The sequence below is a fragment of the Vicugna pacos genome, chromosome 2, assembly GCF_048564905.1.
Source record: "Vicugna pacos chromosome 2, VicPac4, whole genome shotgun sequence".
Lineage (NCBI taxonomy): Eukaryota > Metazoa > Chordata > Mammalia > Artiodactyla > Camelidae > Vicugna > Vicugna pacos.
The window spans coordinates 96,615,837-96,630,339 of NC_132988.1; the positions used below are offsets into that span (position 1 = coordinate 96,615,837).

The window sequence follows — 14,503 nt, forward strand, 5'->3', positions numbered from 1 at the left end:
ACCTTATTCTGAGCTATGAAAAAGATTCAATAAATTTCAAAGAATTAAAACCTTTCAAAGTATATTTTCTGGTCAGTAGAATTAAACTGTAAAACAGCAACTAAAACATACTGAGAAAAATCCAAGAATGGCTAAAACTTAAGGAAACTCAAATAAGAAAAAATTTTGAACTGAATAATTATGATGATGTGGCCCACATATGTATCGCATTTGAAATACTGCTTAGAAGAAATGTGATAGTCTTAAATGCATGTATTAGAAAAGAATGAAGGTTGAAAATAAGTTATATAAGTTACTATCTTAAAAAACAAGAAAATGTAAAGCAAAGTAAAAAAACAAATAGAAGAAACAAACTAACAAAGATAAAAACAAACATAAATAAAATAGAAAATACAGAACGGAGAAAATCAACAAAGACAAATTGATTTTTTGAAACTATGAAGACAATTTTTTAAGTCCTAGCTACTACACTGATGAAAGAGAGAGAGAGGATAAACTTCTAAAATTGATGACTAAATCAGGGGAATTACTATAGATCAAGAAGACATTACATATTATTGACAATAAAAGAAATAATTTTGTAGCCATAAACTTGACAATTTTGATTAAATGAGTGTTTTTCATTAAAAAATGTAACTTTAAAATGAGAGTAATAGATAATCTGAAATACATAATATCTATTTAAATAATTTAATGTTATTATAACTCATTTCAAAAATAAAATCCTAGGCCTCTAAGGACTGGTTAATTATCCCCAGAAATATATGGAAATAGTAACACAAAAATACCACATACTCTGTCAAAAACAAACAAAACAATCAAAAAAGAGAATGCTTCAAAACACATGTAATAAAGGATTAAAATCCTGCAACATAAAAATGATAAGAACATTATAGTAACAAAAACTACAGACACAACACTGTCATGAAATAGACTAAAATATTAGCAAATAAAACTCATCAATAGAAAATAGTGTTTATCTCAGAACTGCAAGTGCTAACGTGGCGATCTATAATTCACCTATACAAGATGTCTATAGAGTGAAAAAACTAAGTATTTGACAAAATTAAACATCATCACGATGGGAATTTCTATTGAATTTGGAAGACAGAGGTTTCTCAATCAGATAGAAATACTAACAGAAAACCTACAGCAAAAGAGTAAAATATTTAAAGCTTCCCCCTAAAGTCTAGAATTATCACATTTACTCAGCATTTCATTTGAGGTCCTAGAAAAGCACATGAAAAAAATCATTATTTGAAGAAATCACGCCAGTTAGCATAGTAAATTCAACAAAATCTACAGGAAAAACTGTAAGAATTAATAATTCTAAACAGTAAGATCCCTGGATATGTGGAAATGCATACTCAATTTAATGTATGCATTAATCTACATATAACAAAATATGTTGCCTGTGTGTATACACATATGTATGTGGTGATGTATTTGCCAGCAACAAAGACATTAGAAATAAAAATTTTAAATATACCATTCACCACAGCTTCAAAAATCATGTTTTAAAACCACAACACATTTTCCCTGATACTCCAAAGTAACTCACATTCTGCTGAAAATGCGTTATTACTTGGCCACATGATAGCTGAAATGAATATCCTACATACATTTACTGCATAGAGAAATGGAGTTAGTCTCAAATGACCAAACAATTAGAAACATTTAACCACAATATGAAACATTAGACTCTTGCTCCTGCATCAGTAAGTTGTGGTTAATACATGTTCTGATACGTGAAGAAATCACACTCATTTCAATTAAGAGAGATTCTTCTATTCCTAGCCCACGTTTGTATCAACCTATAAACCTTTTTGCATTAGAAAAGTTTGATCTTAAATGATGTGTATATTCTATTCTAAGGATTTCATTTAAAATCAGCAGATCTATCATTTTGACTCCTCTGTATTAAAATACATATTTGCAAATAAAAAGCACACATTTTTCATAAACTGATAATCACTGAGTGTTACCCTTTATGACAGATTCTGTTTTTTACATGCCATGAGAATAAATACATTTATGTAATTTTCCAATAAAATAATTGTACCCAAGACAGATATCAATTATGCATTTAAAGTGCAGAAGCCTCCTTCCCTCCAGAACTAAGACCCCCAGGTCAGTAAACCACAGGATTCAGGAACAGGAAGCACATTTTTCACCAGTGAACCCTTAGGATTAAGCATGAATGTTGCCACACCCATTCCAGCCCCTGGTTTCTGGACCCATGACTTGTGGCTATACTGATTTAGAGCATACATAGCCCCTGGGAGGACACTGCCCCAGCCCTGAAAGACACTGCTATCCACTTGGTGGTGTAACTGAATCTTCAAAAGCTGTTACACCATTATACTGATTCAGCTGCTTCAGAAAGGCAGGGGACGTGGTAAGACCAGCACATTCCATGAGTCTGGGCCCACTGTGACACTATTCACTGTGAAGTGAATTCCATGATCAGAAGCAGTGTTGTGCAGAATACCATGACAGTGGATAAAGCATTCGATAAGGTGGTAGTTTTACAGGAAGGGGAAGAAAGTACACATCCAGAGTAAGTGTCTATTTCAGCAAGAACAAAGTGCTGTCACTTCCATGATGGAAGTAGTTCAATGTAATCAACTTGCCACCTGGTAGCTGGCTGATAAACCTTGGGAACAGTACCATATCAGGGACTCAGTGTCAATCTCTGCTGCTGGCAGACTGGTACTCAAAAGTGGCTGTAGTCAGGTTGGCCTTGATGAGTGAAGTCCCACATTGCTAAATATGTGCATAACTCCCATCACTTCCAACATAAGCACTTAGTTCATTAGCTCATTCAGCAATGGTAAGAGTGCCTAAGGAAAGAGACTGCTATCCACAGGACAGATCATCCTATCCACTTGATTATTAAAATCATTTTTTTCTGGAGTCATCGTTCAGTGAGTATTCACCTGGAACACATGTATTTCACGTCCTTTGCCCACTCAGTGAGCTCCATCCATATACTTTTTCTGCAGACCTCCTTGTTACTAATTTTCCAAATATATTTCTTCCAAACCAAATCACTGGCCGTAGCCCACACATCAGTACATAATTGCATGCCTGGCTTTCTACTTCCAAGCAAAATGAACATTCAGGAGTAATCCTTAGAGTTCCGCACATTAAGAGAATTTTCCCTTTCAACTGTTCTTTAGGAATGTTCCATAAAGTGGCTGTAGAGCTGCAGCTGTCCATTTCCAGGTGGTGCCCACAATTCACATAAAAGCATTCGTAAACCAGGCCTGAGGTTTTTTTATTCTTTTCCATCAACTGGTTGTAGGGAACACCATATGAAGCCATAGTTGCAGACTGGGAGAGGGAAGGTAGTGCAGCAGGAGTGAGGATGACAGGCATCTGAGCCACTTCTTAATGTAAATTACTTCTGTGTTCAGCACCTGCTTGAGTCTGATCTCATCTATACCTCTTCCATCTGATGAGGGGTGCTGGCGTATATGCTCAACGTTATGTCCTGGTGGGTCAGATAACACCCAGTTCTTGATAGGAGCTCAGACTGGAAGAAAACTTGGTACCCAGGGATATGCCTTCAGTCTCTATTAAGGTCCTGTAAAAGGCGAAAAGCTGTTTCTCAAAAGGAGAGTAGTTATCTGTGGAGGATGACAGAGCTTTGCTCCCAAATCTTAAGGGCCTGTGCTACTATTTCCTCACAGTGGCCTGTCAAAGACTCCGAACAGCTTCCCTACCTGCCACTGACACTTCAGTCACCGCTGGATCTGTTGGGTCCTACAACCAAAGTGGCAAAGAAGCTTGTGGGACAGTGCAGGCCTGTTATAGAGCCCTCTCTTGTTCTTGGCTCCACTCAAACCCGGCAGATTTTTGGATCACTCAGTAAATAGACCAGAGTAACAGACCCAAATGAGGAACATGTAGTCTCCAAAATCCAGAGGCCCACTAGGTGTTGTGCTTCCTTCTTGGCTGTAGTACAGGCTTATGCTTCGTCTTAGAAGGGATATCCCAATGTGCCCCAAATCATTGGGCTACTCAACATCCTACTGAGGTACAAAAATTCACTAATTTATTCAGATTTATTTCCTATCCTCTGATAAAGAAATATTCTAAGGATAAGTCTATAGTAGTTGCTACTTCTCACTCACCAGGTCCAATCAGCATAAACGTTGTCAGTGGAATGGACCAGTGTGATATCTTGTACAAGGGAAAGGTAGTCAAGACCTGTGTGATCTAAATTGTGACAGAGAGCAGGAGAACTGATACACCCTTGAGGTGGGACAGTGGTACTGCTAGCCTTACCACCTGAAAACAAAATGCTTCTGATGGGCCTTACAGACAGAAATGGAGAATAAGGCATGTGCTAGAACAATAGCTACATACCAGCTACCAGGGGATGTGTTAATCTGCTCAAGCAATTAAATCACATCTGCTATAACAGGTGCACTTAGAATCACCACCCAGTTAAGTTTATGATAATCGACTGCCATGCTCTAAGATCCATCTGTCTTCTTCACAGCCCAAGCAGGTGAGTTGAATGGGGATGTGGTCACCACTCCTGCATTCTTCAAGTCCTTGATGGTGACAATAATTTCTGAAATCCTTCCTGGAATGTGGCATTGCTTTTGGTTCACTATTTTTATAAGTAGAAGCAGTTCTAATGATTTCCATCAGGGCTTTCCCACCATAACAGCCTCAACCCACAGGTCAGGGAACCAATGTGGGGATTGTGCCCATTGCTATTTATAGCTACTCCAAGATGCAATCCAGAACTGGGGAGATATCACAGGAGAGGATCAGGAACTTACCAGCTCCACTGTGGGATGGTCCTGAGTTAAAATTCCACTGATTACCTGGTCACAAATAGGCCCTACTCTGAATGGCAGACCACAGTGATGCTTTGGGTCTCCTGAAATTAGCCTCAGTCAGAGCCAATGTCTAATAATCTCTAAAAGTTCTAATTATTTCCTTTTCCCCAATGCACAGTCACCCTGATAAAAGTTCATAGGTCCCTTTGGAGAATGGTGGGAGAAAGATTAATTGTACAAATTTTTGGCAGTATAGCAGAGTTCTTTTTCAAGGGCACTTAGCTTCCATTTCATTCAAGACATTTTAGTTCTACAAACTTGGTCAAGTCTGGGAATTTATTGAAGAATCATGACTTTCTTTTTATGATTCAAGTTGGAATCTTGTTCCTTTGATGTAGAACTCTTCTTCTCATACAGATCAAGTAAGAATTTAGTAGGCTTCTGTCGGAGCCAGCCGACAACGAGCAGGTCCAGAAACCTGTGCTGCAGGACTGAGAAAAGAAAGACGACACTAAAAGGTGGGGTTGAGAGGGTCGCACTCTAAGTCTGCAAGACGCAAGACCAAGAATGGACAACGAGTTTATTTTCAGCAGTTAATTTATACAATTTCAACCAGCTAGAGTGTGCATTCCTTCACGTAGGCAAAGGCATTGTCTTCTAAACTTAAGACCACCTGATAGCGTGTAGTAAAATCATTAACTTGTGTATTGTTCCCATAAACCACCATATGCTTAGATCAGTAACTTGTATGCTGATTGTATCTTCTTGCCCAAAGGCCATTAGTGTCTCATTAGCATAGGACGTTCCTGAGGTTTTAAGATTCCTTGGCGCAAACATCTCAAAGGGGTAGCGCGACAGAGATTGTCTTTGATAGATCAACCTCAAAGCCTGACGCTAGCACTCAAGATTTATTATCCTGTTTTGTGCCGGCCGTCCTCAGGTCATGAGTGGCTCCCCACAGGCTTCCTCATCTGTTTCACTCCTAGGAACACTATGATCAACTCACCAACACCGCAGCACTCTTCAAGTCAGACTATTCAGGCTGCTGCAGTGACGCTATGGTTCATTATGGTAGTCATGCCTGTCTTGATTTTGGCAGTTGAGTGCTGCCACTTGGCTCCTGCTGTTCTGGGATCCAATTACTCCATTTCACTTATGCTTCTCAATCCAGTGGCAGCAGTTTCTCCATGTAACTTGTGACGTACAAGAAGAGCAATCAGAGCTGACGCTTTGTGACACTAAGGATTCCTTCACAAATTTATTTTTCAAAGTCATGGTAAAAGCCATGTCCTCCAGACCCTCTCAGGGTGGATCATGAATAATGAATCCATTCCAACATAACAGTCTTGCTGAGTCTTTGAATCCCTTCCTCTACAATTACCAAGGGAGGTCTGATGTTTTAACTTACTTGCTGTGGGTCATCTTTTCGTGTTTCATTCAGTCAACCAACCTATTCAGTCTAACAAAATGTTAGAGATGTTTCTAACAACCCAAGCTACAACATTAAATCCAGAATCTCTGCTTAATGGGCTCATATTTCATCTGATATAACTTTATTTTCCTTCCACTATTATCACCCCCCTGTAACATTCATTCCTATACATACTCCCTAGGTATCTATCTGTATAAATTGGATTTTTCCAATTTAGATGTTGGAAAAATAGTAGTTATTTTGGAATGCAGTGCCCATCCTCATGGGTCACACTGTATCCCACCTTTAGGAGCCTGCTTCTAGTTACTGGCCTAGAAGAAACGAAGAGTGATGGGGTTGCGTCCTGAGGAGAATAAACAGTGTCTTAAGAAGCAAATATCTCAGGGGAGGCCATTAAAGTTTTCTTAAGTAAAGCAGGGTTAATACTCTCAGATAGGAGTGGTTTGTCTAATTCTATAGGAAAGATGACTCATTGGAACTTAAGGTTTCAATGTCCTCAGCCAACTCTCAAACTGATGGGGTAAATATATGTTTATTTTGTATGCCATTGATGAATGATTTTTGTTTATCATGCAGCATTATTGTGACAATTATTACTGATGACATATATAACCGACAAAATATTAAGTAATCAAAGATTTTAGAGGTTTATGTACCCATTACAAAGAAAAAAATGAAATAACCCCAGAAAAGAAAGTCTACTGGCCAATAAACGAAAAAGGATGAGTGATATCTTTAAAAACCAGAGGAATGTAAATTAACATTACACAGAGATGCTATTATGTATCTATTTGATTGGCAAAAATGTAAAAGTCTGAAGACTATTGTGTATTAGCAAGAAAGTTCCAAGCAATGGGGACTCTCTTTATTACTGGGGAATGTGTAAATTGCTACAACAACTTTGGAAAAGAACTATCTTTTATTTATTACCTAACAAGGTGAAAATCCATATACTCACTAATCAATTTTACTTCTAACTATAGATCCCTTGAATTTCTGTAATTTTTTAAAAACTTATCTTGTCAATTTATACGTTAAGAAACCTACTGATATTTTGACTGGGGTTGCATTGCATGGATGGTTACATCTGGAGAGAACTGACATTTTTATAATATTGAACTCTAATCCATACTGTATGCATTTCTATCTACTTATGTTTTTCTTTTATTTCTCTCAGAAATGTTTCATTGATTTCACTATGGAAGTTATGTTTTGTTAAATTCATCCTTAAGTGTTTCATGTTTGGGGATAATATTATAAAGAGTGTTTTTAAATTTTTATATTCAAATGCTACATAATAGTGAATATATGTGTGTCAGTGGGTTTACACATATATACGTGTGTGTATATATGTATATACATATACAGATACATAGACATATACAGTTTAGAGTACCCTAGCTCAATTGCTCAGAATTGGATAAATATACTCCTCAGTTCATGATACAATCTCACAAGCTCATCACTGACCCATGTATAGCATATATATTTCACGTGTATATATATGCATTTTAATAATATAATAAGTACCTGCTAATCTACTTCCCAAAACAAAACTTCACTAGCACTAAACTGTATCTAATTACATGGTCTCCTGTCTTCAAAATTCCATACACTGCTTGCTCACAGTCAAGGTAACCTTCATCAGAAAGAGGTGGCTAAAGGTATGGAGAAGGTGAAGAGTTTGGGGGCAGGGGAAGGAGAGAGCGAGGAATTTCATTTGATTTCTTAAGTTTAGAAACAGTCTGAGTCAACTTTTCATTTACATCTGGGAGGGATGTAATTTTCTCAGTGTTAAGTCTAGAGTTCTCTAGATACCAAGTAAAACATGTTTTCCACTCATTTTGTCTGGTTCTGATATTTTTTCTAGTTGTGTATGAAGACAGACTAATTTGGGAATTATGAAAGCTCCCCACTTTGGCCAATGCAAATTTAAATCATTCCAGGTTAAATGGACCCATTTAGATAAGTAGTTACAGTACAGGGGTTCATAGGTATTAAATATAAAGCTGGCAAAGGTTCCTGAGGAGGGTTACAATTTCTTTGAAATTTTGCTATAAGAACTTTCCATTATTCTGAGAACTCACCAAAAGCAGAAAAAATATCTGAAACCCAAATCTCTCACCAAGTAGCAAAGACAGAAAATCTGAAATCTGAATCACAAGACAGAAAAACCTTCAACCCAAATTTGAGACAGAAAAATCTAAAAGAAATTCTCAACTAAAGACCTGAACCTCAACCAAATGGGAGGTTCAGATCCAGGAGCACTCACCCTGCAGGTCTGATGCAACTGGAGAGAAGGCGGGACACAGTGGGTTGGTGTAGGTACCACATGCAGAGTCTGAATAGGTGCTGGACTGCTGCGGGGAGTCACCCAGGTCCTGCCAACTGTGCCAGCTACTTTCACCACAATTTCAGAAAGGAGACCTGACTGAAATAAAGAGGTGTTTACTGGGGATTGGTTAGGACTGCAGCCCCAAAACACAGATTCAAGAAGTACTTAAACTGCGCTCCATCAGACTATAAAATAAGAGAAAAAAGCTTATAAAGGCAAAAATTGCAAGGCCACAGTTTGTTACATAACTTATTTGTCAAGAATTATAATTGGAGCTGGCAAGAAGTAAGAGTTCTTGTCAAGCAAGGATCGGTTGGAGTCTGAAATGGTTGCACAGTTACAAGGGGGAAGCTTGAGACCACCAGGTTGCAGCTTGCAGATATTGTTCTGAATACAGCTGGTGGTGTATTTGGGTTTGGTACTCACATAAAATCCAAGTTCTCAGGGGTGCAGGGACGTGTCTGAGACCAGATCCACAATGTCAGCCTGATTCCAGTTTTGGGTCCCTAAACTATGATCACTCCATTATAATTCCAATTTGTCATTAAGGTGCACAGTTAGTAAGTCATGGGACTGAGAGCCAGATCCAGTTCCCATATTTTAATTGGTACATTAAATATATGGTAGGAGGTGAGACTTCTATCTACTTCCAGTTTTTCCTAAACAGTTATGTAACTGTCTCAGAGACATGTATTGATTAATTTTTCCTTAACCTTCTTATTTGTAATGTTTATTTTATTACTTCCAAGTTTTATATGTATGAGGTTCTGGTTTTAAGCTGTGTCTTCTGTAGTTTTATTAAATGTCTTAACAATTAGTAGTCCAAGTTTCACTCATTAATCTTCCCATTTATCAAGTCTTGACTCACCTGTTTATTCCAGATAAATCCTTTTTGAGTCACTTGATCAAGTTAGAGAAAAAATGTATTTGGGATTTTGATCCCTACAGTAAATGCTGACATATTAAAATATTGAGTCTTTTCTGATTCAGAAGCATTGCAGATCCCTTTATTTATTCAAGTTTTTTTTCTTTTATGAATCTGTAAATAAACTTCTAGTTTTCCTCAAACATGTACTTCACACCTAAACAGAGAAGAGCTATTTGTTTTTCCATTTTACTTTAAATTCATGTTGAATTATCATTATCAGTTTCAATAATATTTCAGTCTCTATCTTTTCAATAGTATTTACTGAGTACTTACTATGTGCCAGCACTGTTCCACTGGAGACACAGTGGTGACTAAGACAAAGTCCTGCCCTCATGGAGTTGACATTCTAGCTGGGGAAACAAATGTAAACAGAAAACATTCACTACATATCCATCAGGTGGTGGCAAGTACTATGAAGAAAAACAAAAATAAATCAGGTGTAATGAGCTCCCAAAAGATAGCCAAGTCTTAATCTCAGGAACCCGTGAATGTTAACTTTTATGGTCAAAAAAGCAGACGGAAAATCTTTAATGTGATTAAGGATTTTTGAAATGGGGAGATTATCCTGGATTATCTGAGTAAAGGGTAATAAGCACAACCAAGTGTATCCTTAAAAGAGGAAGGCAGAGAGAGACTTTATATACAAACAAGAGCAGGTGATATGAAGACAGAACAGAGAGAGAGATGTAAAGATTCTGACCTGGAAGATCGGAGTGATGTGACCATGAGCCCAGGAATGCTGGCAGCCACCAGCAGACATAGGAAACAAAGAATGGATTCTCCCCCATTGCATCCAGAGTGTGATTCTGCTGACATCTTGATGTTGGTCTAGTGATACTGATTTTGGACTTCTGATCTCCAGAATTGTGAGAGAATAAATCTCTGTTGTTTCAAGCCACAAAGTTTGTGGAAATGAGTTACAGTAGTTACAGGAAACTTATATAGCAGAATATAAGGTTATATGGGGTGGGGCTGGGTGGCTTATTTAGATACTCTGGTCAAGGAAGACCTTGTTGCTTAACCCTTAAGTCCAAAACTGGGAAGACTGGATTTATGGAGACCATGGCGGTGTGAGAAGATAAGCTACCGTGGGAGAACCACCAAGAGATGATAACTGGGATAGAGGGGGATTAAGGGGTTGGCTATGGAGCTCCTTAGAATCTGACAGATTCAAGAGACATTTAGGAGACAAAATCTACAGTGCTTCCCACCACTAGCCAAAATAAGAGAAAGAGAGGGTTAAGAAGGATGATTATTTCCTGTCTTGAGCAAAGAATGAAATAACTGTTCATGCCAACCATGAGAGTTGGAGACATCATGAAGAGGCTCTATGAATTTTGAGGAAATCAGACTTGAAAATCTTTAAGGTCTTAAGATGATTTTGAATAGTTTGAACAGAATTGTTGAACAGTCATTTGGATTTATGAGTCTGAAAGCTCACAAAAAAATGTCTATGCTGGAGATGCAAGATTTGGTCATGAAAACAATAAATTGAAAGATGGACAGTTTGGACATTGAAAGGATAAACTGTTGGGGATTAATGTTGCTCTAAAATCCTCGTAGCCCTGGTTAACACATTCTCACAGTGAAATCACAACTAGCTGGTAGTGGCATGAACCCTCTTCAGGATTCAGTAGTATACAAGGAAGCATTTCATTCTCCTCCAGTCTGTCTGGAGTAGCCCTCTGATGCCCAAACCTGTCTCGTGGATGAGGAAATTTCTGAAACACCTCTACAGGACTGTGGAAGGTCACCTCCCAGCACAAGAATGACTGTGGGATGTGGTTCTACATCCCTCCTACAGGACAAGTTTGATAAAGCCAAGTAAAGGAAAATAACCCTATTGTCCATTGAATGATCATCATTAAGAAACACCTGCCAGACACTGGCAATGCTTGAGCCTTTACTGAAATGTAGATTTGAACAGGATATGTGCCAAGGCTTAATTATATGCTATGATGAATGAAAATGTTATTCTTACACACTATACAAAAATGATTTCTCATCTAGCCCAGACTCTTAGCTCCTGAAAGTCATCCACTCATTCATTATTTTGTTCAGCAAATAGCTGAGATACTAAAAGAAAAAAGTCATTGTCTAAAAAGGCAGAGAAGGATTGACTCGTAGACTTGTAACCTAAGGACAAGACAATGTATAATGAGAGACAGGAGCTGCAGCAAGGAAAACAAAACAAAAATAAAGAAAAAAACTACAGACCTCACCAACCAGCCTCTATTTCAGGGGTTCCAAGTTTTGAATTTTATAATGCTGTATAAATACAGCAATAACAAAAAATTAGGGGTTGCCAACTAGGCAATTTTTTTAAACTACTCTCATAATTTTTATCATTTTATAAGATGACTTTCCTGACTTTTTTTTTTTCCGTTAAGGAGACAACTTCCCCAGCCTGCTGGAGCCCCAAGATAGTGTATGTGAAGACTTCTGGAAAGGTTAATCTAGAGAGTTGTACACAGCAGATCTGGGGAGAGTCTTCTCTTGCTCTTGTACCCATCAATCAATCATTAGCAAACCCTGGCAGCTCTACTTTCATTATATGACCAGCTTCTAAACATGTCTCTTTACCTCCATTGCTTCCACCCTGGTCCAAGCCACCTTGTTCCTCTCTCTCCAGAATTCCTGCAATTGCCTCTGACCTGCCCTCCCTGTTTTGCTCCCTTCAGTCTATTCTCAGCACATCACTAGGAGAAACACCTGCTAAAAGTCAGATCGCGAGACTCCTCCACTCAAAACCTTCCAATCGCCTCTCACTACATTCAGATAGCATCTCAAGTCCTCACCATGAACTACATGGTCAACAAAATCCATCCCCATGGTCTCCTATCACAGTCTCCTCCCTTACTCTGCCTCAGACACAGTCTCCCTGTTTCATCAAACATGCTAAGCACATTCCAGCCCCAGGGCCTCTGCACTGGCTGCTTATTCTCCAGACACCCCGACGGCCATGTCTTCAGTTATTCCTGTGCTCAGTTCCAAAGTCACCCTATCTGGGAGGTCTCTTGTTTTTCTGAATTGCCGTGTGGCCCTCAAACAGTCAGTAAGGATTTGACCTCAACCCTATCACAATCAGAAATTCATGCTGGTTGTTGGTGTTCTGCCTCCTACTGGGAATCCTGAGAGACTCGCATGCCAGCATTTCTCAAACTTTAACGCGCATGTGAGTCAAAAAGACTGCTACTCTGTGCTTCTCATACTACTGCATGCAAATCCATCCGCAGATTCGCAGGTTTGAGACAGGCTGAGATTCGGGCTAACATATACCCAGGCGACGCTGATGCTGCATCCCCGCGCCCATACTTTAAGCAGCAGGGTCTGAATTTACATGAGGAAACTCGGTACCTCATCCCAGACACACAGGCTGATGGGGCCCCACCTCTCTCTTCCCTACCTGTTCACAAGTTCCTCCGTCCGCCAGAGGGTGCCGGCTCTTCCAGCCCCACAGATCTAACGGCACGACAGCTGAGTCGCCTGGGGCACGGGCCTAAAGGGGTGAACTGGCTGCACTGAGACGTTTCCTCAGCCGACCTGACCCGACAAACCCCGCTGCCCTTTCCCGCGCACTTCCACTACACGCAGCACGCGCACACCACGTGCACGACGTGCATACACGCACCACGCGCATGACACGCACCACTACGCACACCACGCACGACGCACACCACGCACGACGTGCACCGCGCACGACACGCACCACGCAGGTTCACGGTAACCCTGCGATTGACGAGGCAGTCAGCCCTCGGCGCGGAAAGGGGCCCGTGAGAGCTGAGAAAGCAGAGAAAACCGGAGAGCCGTGAGAGGAGATGAGGTTTGTGTGCGCTTGTGTGCTGAGATCTGAAGCAGAGGAGGTTTGGGCAGGTGGAAAACAGGTGGCGTTTCTGAGGGGAAACGGGAAGCGAGAAGGAGCAGCGCACATTCAGGGGGCTGCGGGGTGGCGAAGCAGCTGGGGCCACTACGACCTGAATGATCAAACCCCAGCCTGGATACGTTTAAATATTCTGTTAAAAAGTTACAAAATAATGTTTCAACAAAATACAATTTTAAGAAAACATGTGAAAAAGAAAAGGGAAGGGGAAGCCCCTTCTTGTTTCTTCTTTCAAGTCCACTCTCCAAAATGGCTGGAGAGGGGACTGCCTTTCTAGAGCTTTTAGTGGAAGCCTCTCTATATAAGTTGTTTTCTACTCGGCTATTTCAACAGAATATACCGGCCCTGTTTATGGACCAATAATTTCAATTCAATTTCGACAATATTCTCAAAATGACAAAATTACAGATGATAGAGGTGGAAGACACATTAATGTGTGCCAAGGATTAGAGGTGGCGGAGAGGGTAGGCAGGTGGGTGTGACTATGACTACAGAGGTATTGTAAGGGAGATTTGTTTGTTTGGATCAAATAGTTTCGTATCTTGGATGCTCTTAATTGTATGTAATGAATGTTGTGAAACTATACACATATTGTGCCAACATCAAATTCCTATTAATGCTTATGTAATATGTCACCTCTGGGAGGACTGGGTGAAGAGTACGATGGGCCCCTCTGAACTATCTTTGCATATTCCTGTCAAACCGTAATTATTTCATAATAAAATAAACCTAAAAATTATAGATTTGAAAGTGAGAAAAGTACTATAGGATAGGTTCTCAGTCCTACTGAGCTCTTTATGGATCATTTATCAACTGAGCCATATAAGCCCCCTCTTGCTGGTGGACAGTCGTAAAATTCTGTTTCTGGGGATTCGTGTTAGCTCAGAGAACATTTCCAAAAAGCCTCCAAAATGTGCTTACCCAGAGAACATTTTCTCTAATAAATGACTGCAAGTCTCATTGGTGAGGACTGCAAGTAAGATGTACTTCTGGAGTTCTCTCAGGGTCCTTCCAAAATAAAACCCAGCAGCTTCTTCCAAGGAATTCTGCATCTGTGAATTGACTAAGGGCTGAAAATTAGGTCAGTGCCATTTAAGGAGATTCAAGTTAATCTCCAGAATTAGAGGGC

The 14,503-nt window shown here is 39.6% G+C and overlaps 1 long non-coding RNA gene across 2 annotated transcripts in view; it reads left to right on the top strand.

Moving 5' to 3' along the window:
* Positions 1-13,236: 13,236 nt before the first annotated feature.
* Positions 13,237-14,503, top strand: part of LOC140700426 (uncharacterized) — a 231,373-nt gene continuing 230,106 nt past the window's right edge. For both annotated transcript variants that reach the window (XR_012078824.1, XR_012078820.1), the window contains exon 1: positions 13,237-13,317. This is a non-coding gene — a long non-coding RNA (uncharacterized lncRNA). The remainder of the gene's footprint in view (positions 13,318-14,503) is intronic.